Here is a 13,535-nt window from a genome sequence, read left to right as displayed (position 1 = left end):
TGTGTGTGTCAGTGTGTGTATCAGTGTTTGTGTGTCAGCGTGTGTGTCAGTGTGTGTGTAAAATTTGGTGTCAGTGTGTGTGTGTCAATGTGTGTGTGTGTCAGTGTGTGTGTCAGTGTTTGTCCCTCAGCGTGATGACAGTGTGTATGTGTCAGTGTCTGTGTGTCAGTGGGTGTGCCAAAGTGAGTGTCAGTGTGTGTGTGCCAATTAATGGGTGCCAGTGTGTGTTTGTCAGTGTGTGTCAGTGTGTGTGTCAGTGAGTGTGTCAGTGTGTGTGTGTCAGTTTGTGTGTCAGTGTGTGCGTTTCAGTGTGTGTCTAAGTGTGTGTGTCAGTCTGTGAGTGTCATTGTGTGTGTCAGTGTGTGTGCCAGAGTGTGCGTGCCATTGTTTGTGTCAGTGAGTGTGTGCAACTGCGTTTGTGTTAGTGTATGTGTCAGTGTGCTTGTGTCAGTGCGCATGTGTCAGTGTGCGTGTCAGTGTATGTGTCAGTGTGTGTGTCAGTGTGTGTCTGTGTCAGTTTGTGTGTCTGTGTGTGTGTGTGTCAGTGTGTGTGAGTCAGTGTGTGACAGTGTGTGTCTCAGTGCATGTGTGTGTCAGTGTGTGTGTCTGTCAATGTGTGTGTCAAAGTGTGTGTCAGTGTGTTTGTGTCACTGTGTGCGTGTGTCAGTGTGTGTATGTGTCAGTATGTGCGTGTCTGTGTGCATGTCAGTTCTGTGTGTCAGTGTGTGTATGTCAGTGTGTGTGTAAGGGTGTGTGTTTCAGTGTGTGTGTCCAAATGTGTGTCAGTGTGTATGTGTCAGTGTGTGTGTGTGTATGTGTCAGTGTGTGAGTGTCAGAGTGTGTGTGTGTCAGTGAGTGTGAGTCAGTGTGTGTTTGTCAGTGTGTGTGTCCATTTATGTGTCAGAGAGTGTGTGTCAGTGTGTGTGTCAGTGTGTGTGAGTCCGTGCGTGTGTGGTAGTGTGTGTTTTATTGTGTGTGTGTCAGTGTGTGTGAGTTAGTGCATGTGTGTCAGTGTGTGTTTGTCAGTGTCTGTGTCAGTGTGGGTCTGTGTGTGTGTGTGTGTCAGTGTGTGTCAGTGTGTGTCTTTGTCAGTGAGTGTGTGTCAGTGTGTCAGTGTCAGTGTGTGAGTCAGTGTGTGTATGTCAGTGTGTGTGTGTCAGTGTGTGTGAGTCCGTGCGTGCGTGGTAGTGTGTGTGTTAGTGTGTGCATCAGTGTGTGTAAGTCAGTGCGTGTGTGGCAGAGTGTGTGTCAGTGTGTGTCAATATTTGTGTCTCACTGTGTATGTAAGTGGTGTGTTAGTGTGTGGATGTCAGTGTGTGTGTCAGAGTTTGTGTGACAGTGTATGTGTGTCTGTGTGTCTGTCAGTGTGAGTCAGAGTTTGTGTCTCAGTGCGTGTGTCAGTGTGTGAGTGTCAGTGAGTGTGTGTGTCAGTGATGGTATGTTGTTGTGCGTGTGTCAGTGTGTGTGTCAGTCTGTGTGTGTATCAGTGTGCGTGTCAGTGTGCGTGTGTCAGTGTGTATGTGTCAGTCTGTGTGTCAGTGTGTGTATCAGTGTGTGTGTCAGTGTGCGTGTGTCAGTGTGTATGTGTCAGTGTGTGCGTCAGTGTTTGTCAGTGTGTGTGTGTTTCAGTGAGTGTGAGTACGTGTGTGTCATTGTGTGTATCAGTGTGTGTGTGTCAGTGTGTGTGTGTCAGTATGTGTCTGTGTCAGTGTGTGTGTGTGTCACTGTGCGTGCCAAAGTGTGTGTCAGTGTGTTTGTGTCACTGTGTGTGTGTGTCCCTGTGTGTGTGTGTCAGTGTGTGTATGTGTCAGTGTGTGTGTGTCAGTGTGCATGTCAGTTCTGTGTGTCAGTGTGTGTATGTCAGTGTGTGTGTGTGTGTATGTGTCAGTATGTGAGTATCAGCGTGTGTGTGTAAGTATGTGTCTGTGTCAGTGTGTGTGTGTGTCACTGTGTGTGCCAAAGTGTGTGTCAGTGTGTTTGTGTCAATGTGTGTGCGTTTCAGTGTGTGTGTCAGTGTTTGTGTGTCAGCGTGAGTGTCAGTGTGTATGTGTCAGTGCGCGTGTGTCAGTGTGTGTGTCAATGTGTTGGTCAGTGTTTGTGTCTCAGTGTGTGTGGCAATGTGTGTGTCACTGAGTGTGTGTCATTGAGTGTGTGTCAGTGTGTGTGTGTCAGTGTGTGTGACAGTGTGTGTGTCTGTGTGTGTCAGTGTGTGTGTCAGTGTGTGTGTCAGTGTTTGTGTGTCAGCGTGTGTGTCAGTGTGTGTGTAAATGTTGGTGTCAGTGTGTGTGTGTCAATGTGTCTGTGTGTCAGTGTGTGTGTCAGTGGGTGTGTCAAAGTGAGTGTCAGTGTGTGTGTGCCAATTAATGGGTGCCAGTGTGTGTTTGTCAGTGTGTGTGTCAGAGTGTGTGTGTGTGTCAGTTTGTGTGTCAGTGTGTGCGCCAGTGTGTTTGCCAGCGTGTGTGTTAGTGTATGTGTCAGTGTGCTTGTGCCAGAGCGCATGTGTAAGTGTGTGTGTCAGTGTATGTGTCAGTGTGTGTGTCAGTGTGTGTCTGTGTCAGTTTGTGTGTCTGTGTGTGTGTGTGTCAGTGTGTGTGAGTCAGTGTGTGTCAGTGTGTGTGTCAGTGTGTGTGTTTGTGTGTGTTTGTCAGTGTGTGTGTCCATCTATGTGTCAGTGTGTGTGTCTCGGTGTGAGTGTCAGTGTGTGTGTTTGAGTGTGTGTGCGTCAGTGTGTGTGCCAGTGTGTGTGTCAGTGTGTCAGTGTGTGTGATTCCGTGCATGTGTTTCAGTGTGTGTTTGTCAGAGTCTGTGTCAGTGTGGGTGGCTGTGTGTGTGGGCCAGTGTGTGTGTCAGTGTATGTGTCAGTGTGTGTCTGTGTCAGTTTGTGTGTCTGTGTGTGTCAGTGTGGGAGCCAGTGTGTGTGTGTGTCAGTGTGTGTGTGTGAGTGTCTGTGTCAGAGTGTCTGTGTTTGTGTGTGTGTGTGTGGCATTGTGTGTGTCATTGTGTGTGTCAGTGTGTGTGTAAGTGTGTGTTTGTCGGAATGTGTGTGTCAGTGTGTGTGTCTCAGTGTGTCTTTCAGTGTGTTTGTCAGTGTGTGTGTGCCAGTGTGTGTGTCAGAGTGCATGTGTGCGTCAGTGAGTGTGTGTGTCAGTGTGGATGTGAGTGTGCGAATCAGTGTTTGTGTCAGTGAGAGTGTCAGTATGTGTGTGTCAGTTTGTGTGTCAGTGTGTGCGTTTCAGTGTGTGTCTCAGTGTGTGTGTCAGTGTGTGTGTGTCAGTGTGTGTGTCAGTGTGCATGTCAGTTGTGTGTGTCAGTGTGTGAATGCCAGTGCGTGTGTCAATGTGTGTGTCAGTGTGTATGTGTCAGTGTGTGTGTGTCAGTGTGTGTGTGTCAAAGTGTGTGTGTGTCCGTGTGTGTGTCAGTGTTTGTGTGTCAGCGTGATGTCAGTGTGTATGTGTCTGTGTGTCAGTGTGTGTGTCAGTGTGTGTGTCAGTGTGTGTATCAGTGTTTGTGTGTCAGCGTGTGTGTCAGTGTGTGTGTAAAATTTGGTGTCAGTGTGTGTGTGTCAATGTGTGTGTGTGTCAGTGTGTGTGTCAGTGTTTGTCCCTCAGCGTGATGACAGTGTGTATGTGTCAGTGTCTGTGTGTCAGTGGGTGTGCCAAAGTGAGTGTCAGTGTGTGTGTGCCAATTAATGGGTGCCAGTGTGTGTTTGTCAGTGTGTGTCAGTGTGTGTGTCAGTGAGTGTGTCAGTGTGTGTGTGTCAGTTTGTGTGTCAGTGTGTGCGTTTCAGTGTGTGTCTAAGTGTGTGTGTCAGTCTGTGAGTGTCATTGTGTGTGTCAGTGTGTGTGCCAGAGTGTGCGTGCCATTGTTTGTGTCAGTGTGTGTGTGCAACTGCGTTTGTGTTAGTGTATGTGTCAGTGTGCTTGTGTCAGTGCGCATGTGTCAGTGTGCGTGTCAGTGTATGTGTCAGTGTGTGTGTCAGTGTGTGTCTGTGTCAGTTTGTGTGTCTGTGTGTGTGTGTGTCAGTGTGTGTGAGTCAGTGTGTGACAGTGTGTGTCTCAGTGCATGTGTGTGTCAGTGTGTGTGTCTGTCAATGTGTGTGTCAAAGTGTGTGTCAGTGTGTTTGTGTCACTGTGTGCGTGTGTCAGTGTGTGTATGTGTCAGTATGTGCGTGTCTGTGTGCATGTCAGTTCTGTGTGTCAGTGTGTGTATGTCAGTGTGTGTGTAAGGGTGTGTGTTTCAGTGTGTGTGTCCAAATGTGTGTCAGTGTGTATGTGTCAGTGTGTGTGTGTGTATGTGTCAGTGTGTGAGTGTCAGAGTGTGTGTGTGTCAGTGAGTGTGTGTCAGTGTGTGTTTGTCAGTGTGTGTGTCCATTTATGTGTCAGAGAGTGTGTGTCAGTGTGTGTGTCAGTGTGTGTGAGTCCGTGCGTGTGTGGTAGTGTGTGTTTTATTGTGTGTGTGTCAGTGTGTGTGAGTTAGTGCGTGTGTGTCAGTGTGTGATTGTCAGTGTCTGTGTCAGTGTGGGTCTGTGTGTGTGTGTGTGTCAGTGTGTGTCAGTGTGTGTCTTTGTCAGTGAGTGTGTGTCAGTGTGTCAGTGTCAGTGTGTGAGTCAGTGTGTGTATGTCAGTGTGTGTGTGTCAGTGTGTGTGAGTCCGTGCGTGCGTGGTAGTGTGTGTGTTAGTGTGTGCATCAGTGTGTGTAAGTCAGTGCGTGTGTGGCAGAGTGTGTGTCAGTGTGTGTCAATATTTGTGTCTCACTGTGTATGTAAGTGGTGTGTTAGTGTGTGGATGTCAGTGTGTGTGTCAGAGTTTGTGTGACAGTGTATGTGTGTCTGTGTGTCTGTCAGTGTGAGTCAGAGTTTGTGTCTCAGTGCGTGTGTCAGTGTGTGAGTGTCAGTGAGTGTGTGTGTCAGTGATGGTATGTTGTTGTGCGTGTGTCAGTGTGTGTGTCAGTCTGTGTGTGTATCAGTGTGCGTGTCAGTGTGCGTGTGTCAGTGTGTATGTGTCAGTCTGTGTGTCAGTGTGTGTATCAGTGTGTGTGTCAGTGTGCGTGTGTCAGTGTGTATGTGTCAGTGTGTGCGTCAGTGTTTGTCAGTGTGTGTGTGTTTCAGTGAGTGTGAGTACATGTGTGTCATTGTGTGTATCAGTGTGTGTGTATCAGTGCGTGTGTGTCAGTGTGTGTGGCAGTGTCTGCGTGTCAGTGTGTATGTGTCAGTGTATTTGTCAGTGTTTGTCAGAGTGTGTGTCGGTGTGAGTGTCAGTGTATGTGTGTCGGTGTGTGTGTGTCAGTGTGTGTGTGTCAGTGTGTGTGTCAGTTGCGTATGTCAGTGCTTGTGTGAGTAAATGCGTGTGTCAGTGTATGTGAGTGGTACTGTGCGTGTCAGTGATTGTGAGTCAGTATGTGAGTGTCAGTGTGTGTGTGTGATTTTGTCAGTGTGTGTGTCAGTGTGTGTGTCAGTGTGTATGTGTCAGTGTGTGTGTCAGTTTGTGTGTCAGTATGTGTGTCAGTGTGGGCGTCAGTGTGTGTGTGTGTCAGTGTGTATGTGTCAGTGTGTGTGTCAGTTTGTGTGTCAGTATGTGTGTCAGTGTGGGAGTCAGTGTGTGTGTGTGTCAGTGTGTGTGTGTCAGTGTCTGTGTCAGAGTGTCTGTGTTAGTGTGTGTGTGTGTCAGTGTGTGTGTAAGTGTGTGTTTGTCGGAATGTTTGTGTCAGTGTGTGTGTCAGTGTGTGTGTGTCAGTGTGTCTTTCAGTGTGTTTGTCAGTGTGTGTGTGTCAGTGTGTGTGTCAGTTTGTGTGCCAGTGTGTGTGTCGGTTTGTGCGTCAGTGTGTGTGTGTCAGTGCGTGTGTATCAGTGTCTGTGTGTCAGTGTGGGAGTCAGTGTGTGTGTGTCAGTGTGTGTGTGTCAGTTTCTGTGTCAGAGTGTCTGTGTTAGTGTGTGTGTGTGTCATTGTGTGTGTCAGTGTGTGTGCAAGTGTGTGTTTGTCGGAATGTGTGTGTCAGTGTGTGTGTCAGTATGTGTGTGTCAGTGTGTCTTTCAGTGTGTGTGTCAGTGTGTGTGTCAGAGTGCGTGTCAGAGTGCGTGTGTGCGTCAGTGAGTGTGTGTGTCAGTGTTTGTGTCAGTGAGAGTGTCAATATGTGTGTGTCAGTTTGTGTGTCAGTGTGTGCGTTTCAGTGTGTATCTCAGTGTGTGTGTCAGTGTGTGTGTGTCAGTGTGTGTGTCAGTGTGTGTGTCAGTTGTGTGAGTCAGTATGTGAATGCCAGTGCGTGTGTCAATGTGTGTGTCAGTGTGTATGTGTCAGTGTGTGTGTGCCAGTGTGTGTGTGTCAGTGTCTGTGTCAGAGTGTCTGTGTTAGTGTGTGTGTGTCTCTCATTGGGTGTGTCAGTGTGTGTGTAAGTGTGTGTTTGTCGGAATGTTTGTGTCAGTGCGTGTCAGTGTGTGTGTGTGTGTCAGTGTGTCTTTCAGTGTGTTTGTCAGTGTGTGTGTCAGTGTGTTTGTGTCAATGTGTGTGCGTTTCAGTGTGTGTGTCAGTGTTTGTGTGTCAGCGTGAGTGTCAGTGTGTATTTGTCAGTGCGCGTGTGTCAGTGTGTGTGTCAATGTGTGGGTCAGTGTTTGTGTCTCAGTGTGTGTGGCAATGTGTGTGTCACTGAGTGTGTGTCAGTGAGTGTGTGTCAGTGTGTGTGTGTCAGTGTGTGTGACAGTGTGTGTGTCTGTGTGTGTCAGTGTGTGTGTCAGTGTGTGTGTCAGTGTTTGTGTGTCAGCGTGTGTGTCAGTGTGTGTGTAAAAGTTGGTGTCAGTGTGTGTGTGTCAATGTGTCTGTGTGTCAGTGTGTGTGTCAGTGGGTGTGTCAAAGTGAGTGTCAGTGTGTGTGTGCCAATTAATGGGTGCCAGTGTGTGTTTGTCAGTGTGTGTGTCAGTGTGTGTGTGTGTCAGTTTGTGTGTCAGTGTGAGCGCCAGTGTGTTTGCCAGTATGTGTGTTAGTGTATGTGTCAGTGTGCTTGTTCCAGAGCGCATGTGTCAGCGTGTGTGTCAGTGTATGTGTCAGTGTGTGTGTCACTGTGTGTCTGTGTCAGTTTGTGTGTCTGTGTGTGTGTGTGTCAGTGTATGTGAGTCAGTGTGTGTCAGTGTGTGTGTCAGTGTGTGTGTTTGTCAGTGTGTGTGTCCATCTATGTGTCAGTGTGTGTGTCTCGGTGTGAGTGTCAGTGTGTGTGTTTGAGTGTGTGTGTGTCAGTGTGTGTGCCAGTGTGTGTGTCAGTGTGTCAGTGTGTGTGATTCCGTGCATGTGTTTCAGTGTGTGTTTGTCAGAGTCTGTGTCAGTGTGGGTGGCTGTGTGTGTGGGCCAGTGTGTGTGTCAGTGTATGTGTCAGTGTGTGTCTGTGTCAGTTTGTGTGTCTGTGTGTGTCAGTGTGGGAGCCAGTGTGTGTGTGTGTCAGTGTGTGTGTGTGAGTGTCTGTGTCAGAGTGTCTGTGTTTGTGTGTGTGTGCGTGTCATTGTGTGTGTCATTGTGTGTGTCAGTGTGTGTGTAAGTGTGTGTTTGTCGGAATGTGTGTGTCAGTGTGTGTGTGTCAGTGTGTCTTTCAGTGTGTTTGTCAGTGTGTGTGTGCCAGTGTGTGTGTCAGAGTGCATGTGTGCGTCAGTGAGTGTGTGTGTCAGTGTGGATGTGAGTGTGTGAATCAGTGTTTGTGTCAGTGAGAGTGTCAGTATGTGTGTGTCAGCTTGTGTGTCAGTGTGTGCGTTTCAGTGTGTGTCTCAGTGTGTGTGTCAGTGTGTGTGTGTCAGTGTGTGTGTCAGTGTGCATGTCAGTTGTGTGTGTCAGTGTGTGAATGCCAGTGCGTGTGTCAATGTGTGTGTCAGTGTGTATGTGTCAGTGTGTGTGTGTCAGTGTGTGTTTGTCAAAGTGTGTGTGTGTCCGTGTGTGTGTCAGTGTTTGTGTGTCAGCGTGATGTCAGTGTGTATGTGTCTGTGTGTCAGTGTGTGTGTCAGTGTGTGTGAAAGTGTGTGTATCAGTGTTTGTGTGTCAGCGTGTGTGTCAGTGTGTGTGTAAAATTTGGTGTCAGTGTGTGTGTGTCAATGTGTGTGTGTGTCAGTGTGTGTGTCAGTGTTTGTCCCTCAGCGTGATGACAGTGTGTATGTGTCAGTGTCTGTGTGTCAGTGGGTGTGTCAAAGTGAGTGTCAGTGTGTGTGTGCCAATTAATGGGTGCCAGTGTGTGTTTGTCAGTGTGTGTCAGTGTGTGTGTCTGTGAGTGTGTCAGTGTGTGTGTGTCAGTTTGTGTGTCAGTGTGTGCGTTTCAGTGTGTGTCTAAGTGTGTGTGTCAGTCTGTGAGTGTCATTGTGTGTGTCAGTGTGTGTGCCAGAGTGTGCGTGCCATTGTTTGTGTCAGTGTGTGTGTGCAACTGCGTTTGTGTTAGTGTATGTGTCAGTGTGCTTGTGTCAGTGCGCATGTGTCAGTGTGCGTGTCAGTGTATGTGTCAGTGTGTGTGTCAGTGTGTGTCTGTGTCAGTTTGTGTGTCTGTGTGTGTGTGTGTCAGTGTGTGTGAGTCAGTGTGTGACAGTGTGTGTCTCAGTGCATGTGTGTGTCAGTGTGTGTGTCTGTCAATGTGTGTGTCAAAGTGTGTGTCAGTGTGTTTGTGTCACTGTGTGCGTGTGTCAGTGTGTGTATGTGTCAGTATGTGCGTGTCTGTGTGCATGTCAGTTCTGTGTGTCAGTGTGTGTATGTCAGTGTGTGTGTAAGGGTGTGTGTTTCAGTGTGTGTGTCCAAATGTGTGTCAGTGTGTATGTGTCAGTGTGTGTGTGTGTATGTGTCAGTGTGTGAGTGTCAGAGTGTGTGTGTGTCAGTGAGTGTGTGTCAGTGTGTGTTTGTCAGTGTGTGTGTCCATTTATGTGTCAGAGAGTGTGTGTCAGTGTGTGTGTCAGTGTGTGTGAGTCTGTGCGTGTGTGGTAGTGTGTGTTTTATTGTGTGTGTGTCAGTGTGTGTGAGTTAGTGCGTGTGTGTCAGTGTGTGTTTGTCAGTGTCTGTGTCAGTGTGGGTCTGTGTGTGTGTGTGTGTCAGTGTGTGTCAGTGTGTGTCTTTGTCAGTGAGTGTGTGTCAGTGTGTCAGTGTCAGTGTGTGAGTCAGTGTGTGTATGTCAGTGTGTGTGTGTCAGTGTGTGTGAGTCCGTGCGTGCGTGGTAGTGTGTGTGTTAGTGTGTGCGTCAGTGTGTGTGAGTCCGTGCGTGTGTGGTAGTGTGTGTGTTAGTGTGTGCGTCAGTGTGTGTAAGTCAGTGCGTGTGTGGCAGAGTGTGTGTCAGTGTGTGTGTCAATATTTGTGTCTCACTGTGTATGTAAGTGGTGTGTTAGTGTGTGGATGTCAGTGTGATGTCAGAGTTTGTGTGGCACTGTATGTGTGTCTGTGTGTCTGTCAGTGTGAGTCAGAGTTTGTGTCTCAGTGCGTGTGTCAGTGTGTGAGTGTCAGTGAGTGTGTGTGTCAGTGATGGTATGTTGTTGTGCGTGTGTCAGTGTGTGTGTTAGTCTGTGTGTGTATCAGTGTGCATGTCAGTGTGCGTGTGTCAGTGTGTATGTGTCAGTCTGTGTGTCAGTGTGTGTGAGTCTGTGCGTGTGTGGTAGTGTGTGTTTTATTGTGTGTGTGTCAGTGTGTGTGAGTTAGTGCGTGTGTGTCAGTGTGTGTTTGTCAGTGTCTGTGTCAGTGTGGGTCTGTGTGTGTGTGTGTGTCAGTGTGTGTCAGTGTGTGTCTTTGTCAGTGAGTGTGTGTCAGTGTGTCAGTGTCAGTGTGTGAGTCAGTGTGTGTATGTCAGTGTGTGTGTGTCAGTGTGTGTGAGTCCGTGCGTGCGTGGTAGTGTGTGTGTTAGTGTGTGCGTCAGTGTGTGTGAGTCCGTGCGTGTGTGGTAGTGTGTGTGTTAGTGTGTGCGTCAGTGTGTGTAAGTCAGTGCGTGTGTGGCAGAGTGTGTGTCAGTGTGTGTGTCAATATTTGTGTCTCACTGTGTATGTAAGTGGTGTGTTAGTGTGTGGATGTCAGTGTGATGTCAGAGTTTGTGTGGCACTGTATGTGTGTCTGTGTGTCTGTCAGTGTGAGTCAGAGTTTGTGTCTCAGTGCGTGTGTCAGTGTGTGAGTGTCAGTGAGTGTGTGTGTCAGTGATGGTATGTTGTTGTGCGTGTGTCAGTGTGTGTGTCAGTCTGTGTGTGTATCAGTGTGCATGTCAGTGTGCGTGTGTCAGTGTGTATGTGTCAGTCTGTGTGTCAGTGTGTGTATCAGTGTGTGTGTCAGTTTGCGTGTGTCAGTGTGTATGTGTCAGTGTGTGCGTCAGTGTTTGTCAGTGTGTGTGTGTTTCAGTGAGTGTGAGTCCGTGTGTGTCATTGTGTGTATCAGTGTGTGTGTATCAGTGCGTGTGTGTCAGTGTGTGTGGCAGTGTCTGCGTGTCAGTGTGTATGTGTCAGTGTATTTGTCAGTGTTTGTCAGAGTGTGTGTCGGTGTGAGTGTCAGTGTATGTGTGTCGGTGTGTGTGTGTCAGTGTGTGTGTGTCAGTGTGTGTGTCAGTTGCGTATGTCAGTGCTTGTGTGAGTAAATGCGTGTGTCCGTGTATGTGAGTGGTACTGTGCGTGTCAGTGATTGTGAGTCAGTATGTGAGTGTCAGTGTGTGTGTGTGATTTTGTCAGTATGTGTGTCAGTGTGTGTGTCAGTGTGTATGTGTCAGTGTGTGTGTCAGTTTGTGTGTCAGTATGTGTGTCAGTGTGGGCGTCAGTGTGTGTGTGTGTCAGTGTGTATGTGTCAGTGTGTGTGTCAGTTTGTGTGTCAGTATGTGAGTCAGTGTGGGAGTCAGTGTGTGTGTGTCAGTGTGTGTGTGTCAGTGTCTGTGTCAGAGTGTCTGTGTTAGTGTGTGTGTGTGTCATTGTGTGTGTCAGTGTGTGTGTAAGTGTGTGTTTGTCGGAATGTTTGTGTCAGTGTGTGTGTGTCAGTGTGTCTTTCAGTGTGTTTGTCAGTGTGTGTGTGTCAGTGTGTGTGTCAGTTTGTGTGTCAGTGTGTGTGTCGGTTTGTGCGTCAGTGTGTGTGTGTCAGTGCGTGTGTATCAGTGTCTGTGTGTCAGTGTGGGAGTCAGTGTGTGTGTGTCAGTGTGTGTGTGTCAGTTTCTGTGTCAGAGTGTCTGTGTTAGTGTGTGTGTGTGTCATTGTGTGTGTCAGTGTGTGTGCAAGTGTGTGTTTGTCGGAATGTGTGTGTCAGTGTGTGTGTCAGTGTGTGTGTGTCAGTGTGTCTTTCAGTGTGTTTGTCAGTGTGTGTGTCAGTGTGTGTGTCAGAGTGCGTGTGTGCGTCAGTGAGTGTGTGTGTCAGTGTTTGTGTCAGTGAGAGTGTCAATATGTGTGTGTCAGTTTGTGTGTCAGTGTGTGCGTTTCAGTGTGTATCTCAGTGTGTGTGTCAGTGCGTGTGTGTCAGTGTGTGTGTCAGTGTGCGTGTCAGTTGTGTGAGTCAGTGTGTGAATGCCAGTGCGTGTGTCAATGTGTGTGTCAGTGTGTTTGTCAGTGTGTGTGTGTCAGTGTTTGTGTCAGTGTGAGTGTCAGTATGTGTGTGTCAGTGTGTGTGTAAGTGTGTGTTTGTCGGAATGTTTGTGTCAGTGTGTGTGTCAGTGTGTGTGTGTCAGTGTGTCTTTCAGTGTGTTTGTCAGTGTGTGTGTGTCAGTGTGTGTATCAGTTTGTGTGTCAGTGTGTGTGTCGGTTTGTGCGTCAGTGTGTGTGTGTCAGTGCGTGTGTATCAGTGTCTGTGTGTCAGTGTGGGAGTCAGTGTGTGTGTGTCAGTGTGTGTGTGTCAGTTTCTGTGTCAGAGTGTCTGTGTTAGTGTGTGTGTGTGTCATTGTGTGTGTCAGTGTGTGTGCAAGTGTGTGTTTGTCGGAATGTGTGTGTCAGTGTGTGTGTCAGTGTGTGTGTGTCAGTGTGTCTTTCAGTGTGTTTGTCAGTGTGTGTGTCAGTGTGTGTGTCAGAGTGCGTGTGTGCGTCAGTGAGTGTGTGTGTCAGTGTTTGTGTCAGTGAGAGTGTCAATATGTGTGTGTCAGTTTGTGTGTCAGTGTGTGCGTTTCAGTGTGTATCTCAGTGTGTGTGTCAGTGTGTGTGTGCCAGTGTGTGTGTCAGTGTGTGTGTCAGTTGTGTGAGTCAGTGTGTGAATGCCAGTGCGTGTGTCAATGTGTGTGTCAGTGTGTATGTGTCAGTGTGTGTGTGCCAGTGTGTGTGTGTCAGTGTCTGTGTCAGAGTGTCTGTGTTAGTGTGTGTGTGTCTCTCATTGTGTGTGTCAGTGTGTGTGTAAGTGTGTGTTTGTCGGAATGTTTGTGTCAGTGTGTGTCAGTGTGTGTGTGTGTGTGTCAGTGTGTCTTTCAGTGTGTTTGTCAGTGTGTGTGTCAGTGTGTTTGTGTCAATGTGTGTGCGTTTCAGTGTGTGTGTCAGTGTTTGTGTGTCAGCGTGAGTGTCAGTGTGTATTTGTCAGTGCGCGTGTGTCAGTGTGTGTGTCAATGTGTGGGTCAGTGTTTGTGTCTCAGTGTGTGTGGCAATGTGTGTGTCACTGAGTGTGTGTCAGTGAGTGTGTGTCAGTGTGTGTGTGTCAGTGTGTGTGACAGTGTGTGTGTCTGTGTGTGTCAGTGTGTGTGTCAGTGTGTGTGTCAGTGTTTGTGTGTCAGCATGTGTTTGTCAGTGTGTGTGTCCATTTATGTGTCAGAGAGTGTGTGTCAGTGTGTGTGTCAGTGTGTGTGAGTCTGTGCGTGTGTGGTAGTGTGTGTTTTATTGTGTGTGTGTCAGTGTGTGTGAGTTAGTGCGTGTGTGTCAGTGTGTGTTTGTCAGTGTCTGTGTCAGTGTGGGTCTGTGTGTGTGTGTGTGTCAGTGTGTGTCAGTGTGTGTCTTTGTCAGTGAGTGTGTGTCAGTGTGTCAGTGTCAGTGTGTGAGTCAGTGTGTGTATGTCAGTGTGTGTGTGTCAGTGTGTGTGAGTCCGTGCGTGCGTGGTAGTGTGTGTGTTAGTGTGTGCGTCAGTGTGTGTGAGTCCGTGCGTGTGTGGTAGTGTGTGTGTTAGTGTGTGCGTCAGTGTGTGTAAGTCAGTGCGTGTGTGGCAGAGTGTGTGTCAGTGTGCGTGTCAATATTTGTGTCTCACTGTGTATGTAAGTGGTGTGTTAGTGTGTGGATGGCAGTGTGTGTGTCAGAGTTTGTGTGGCAGTGTATGTGTGTCTGTGTGTCTGTCAGTGTGAGTCAGAGTTTGTGTCTCAGTGCGTGTGTCAGTGTGTGAGTGTCAGTGAGTGTGTGTGTCAGTGATGGTATGTTGTTGTGCGTGTGTCAGTGTGTGTGTCAGTCTGTGTGTGTATCAGTGTGCGTGTCAGTGTGCGTGTGTCAGTGTGTATGTGTCAGTCTGTGTGTCAGTGTGTGTATCAGTGTGTGTGTCAGTGTGCGTGTGTCAGTGTGTATGTGTCAATGTGTGCATCAGTGTTTGTCAGTGTGTGTGTGTTTCAGTGAGTGTGAGTACGTGTGTGTCATTGTGTGTATCAGTGTGTGTGTACCAGTGCGTGTGTGTCAGTGTGTGTGGCAG

This window comes from Scyliorhinus torazame, chromosome 13 (genome assembly GCF_047496885.1).
Source record: "Scyliorhinus torazame isolate Kashiwa2021f chromosome 13, sScyTor2.1, whole genome shotgun sequence".
NCBI lineage: Eukaryota > Metazoa > Chordata > Chondrichthyes > Carcharhiniformes > Scyliorhinidae > Scyliorhinus > Scyliorhinus torazame.
Note: the sequence above shows the minus strand (reverse complement) of the source record.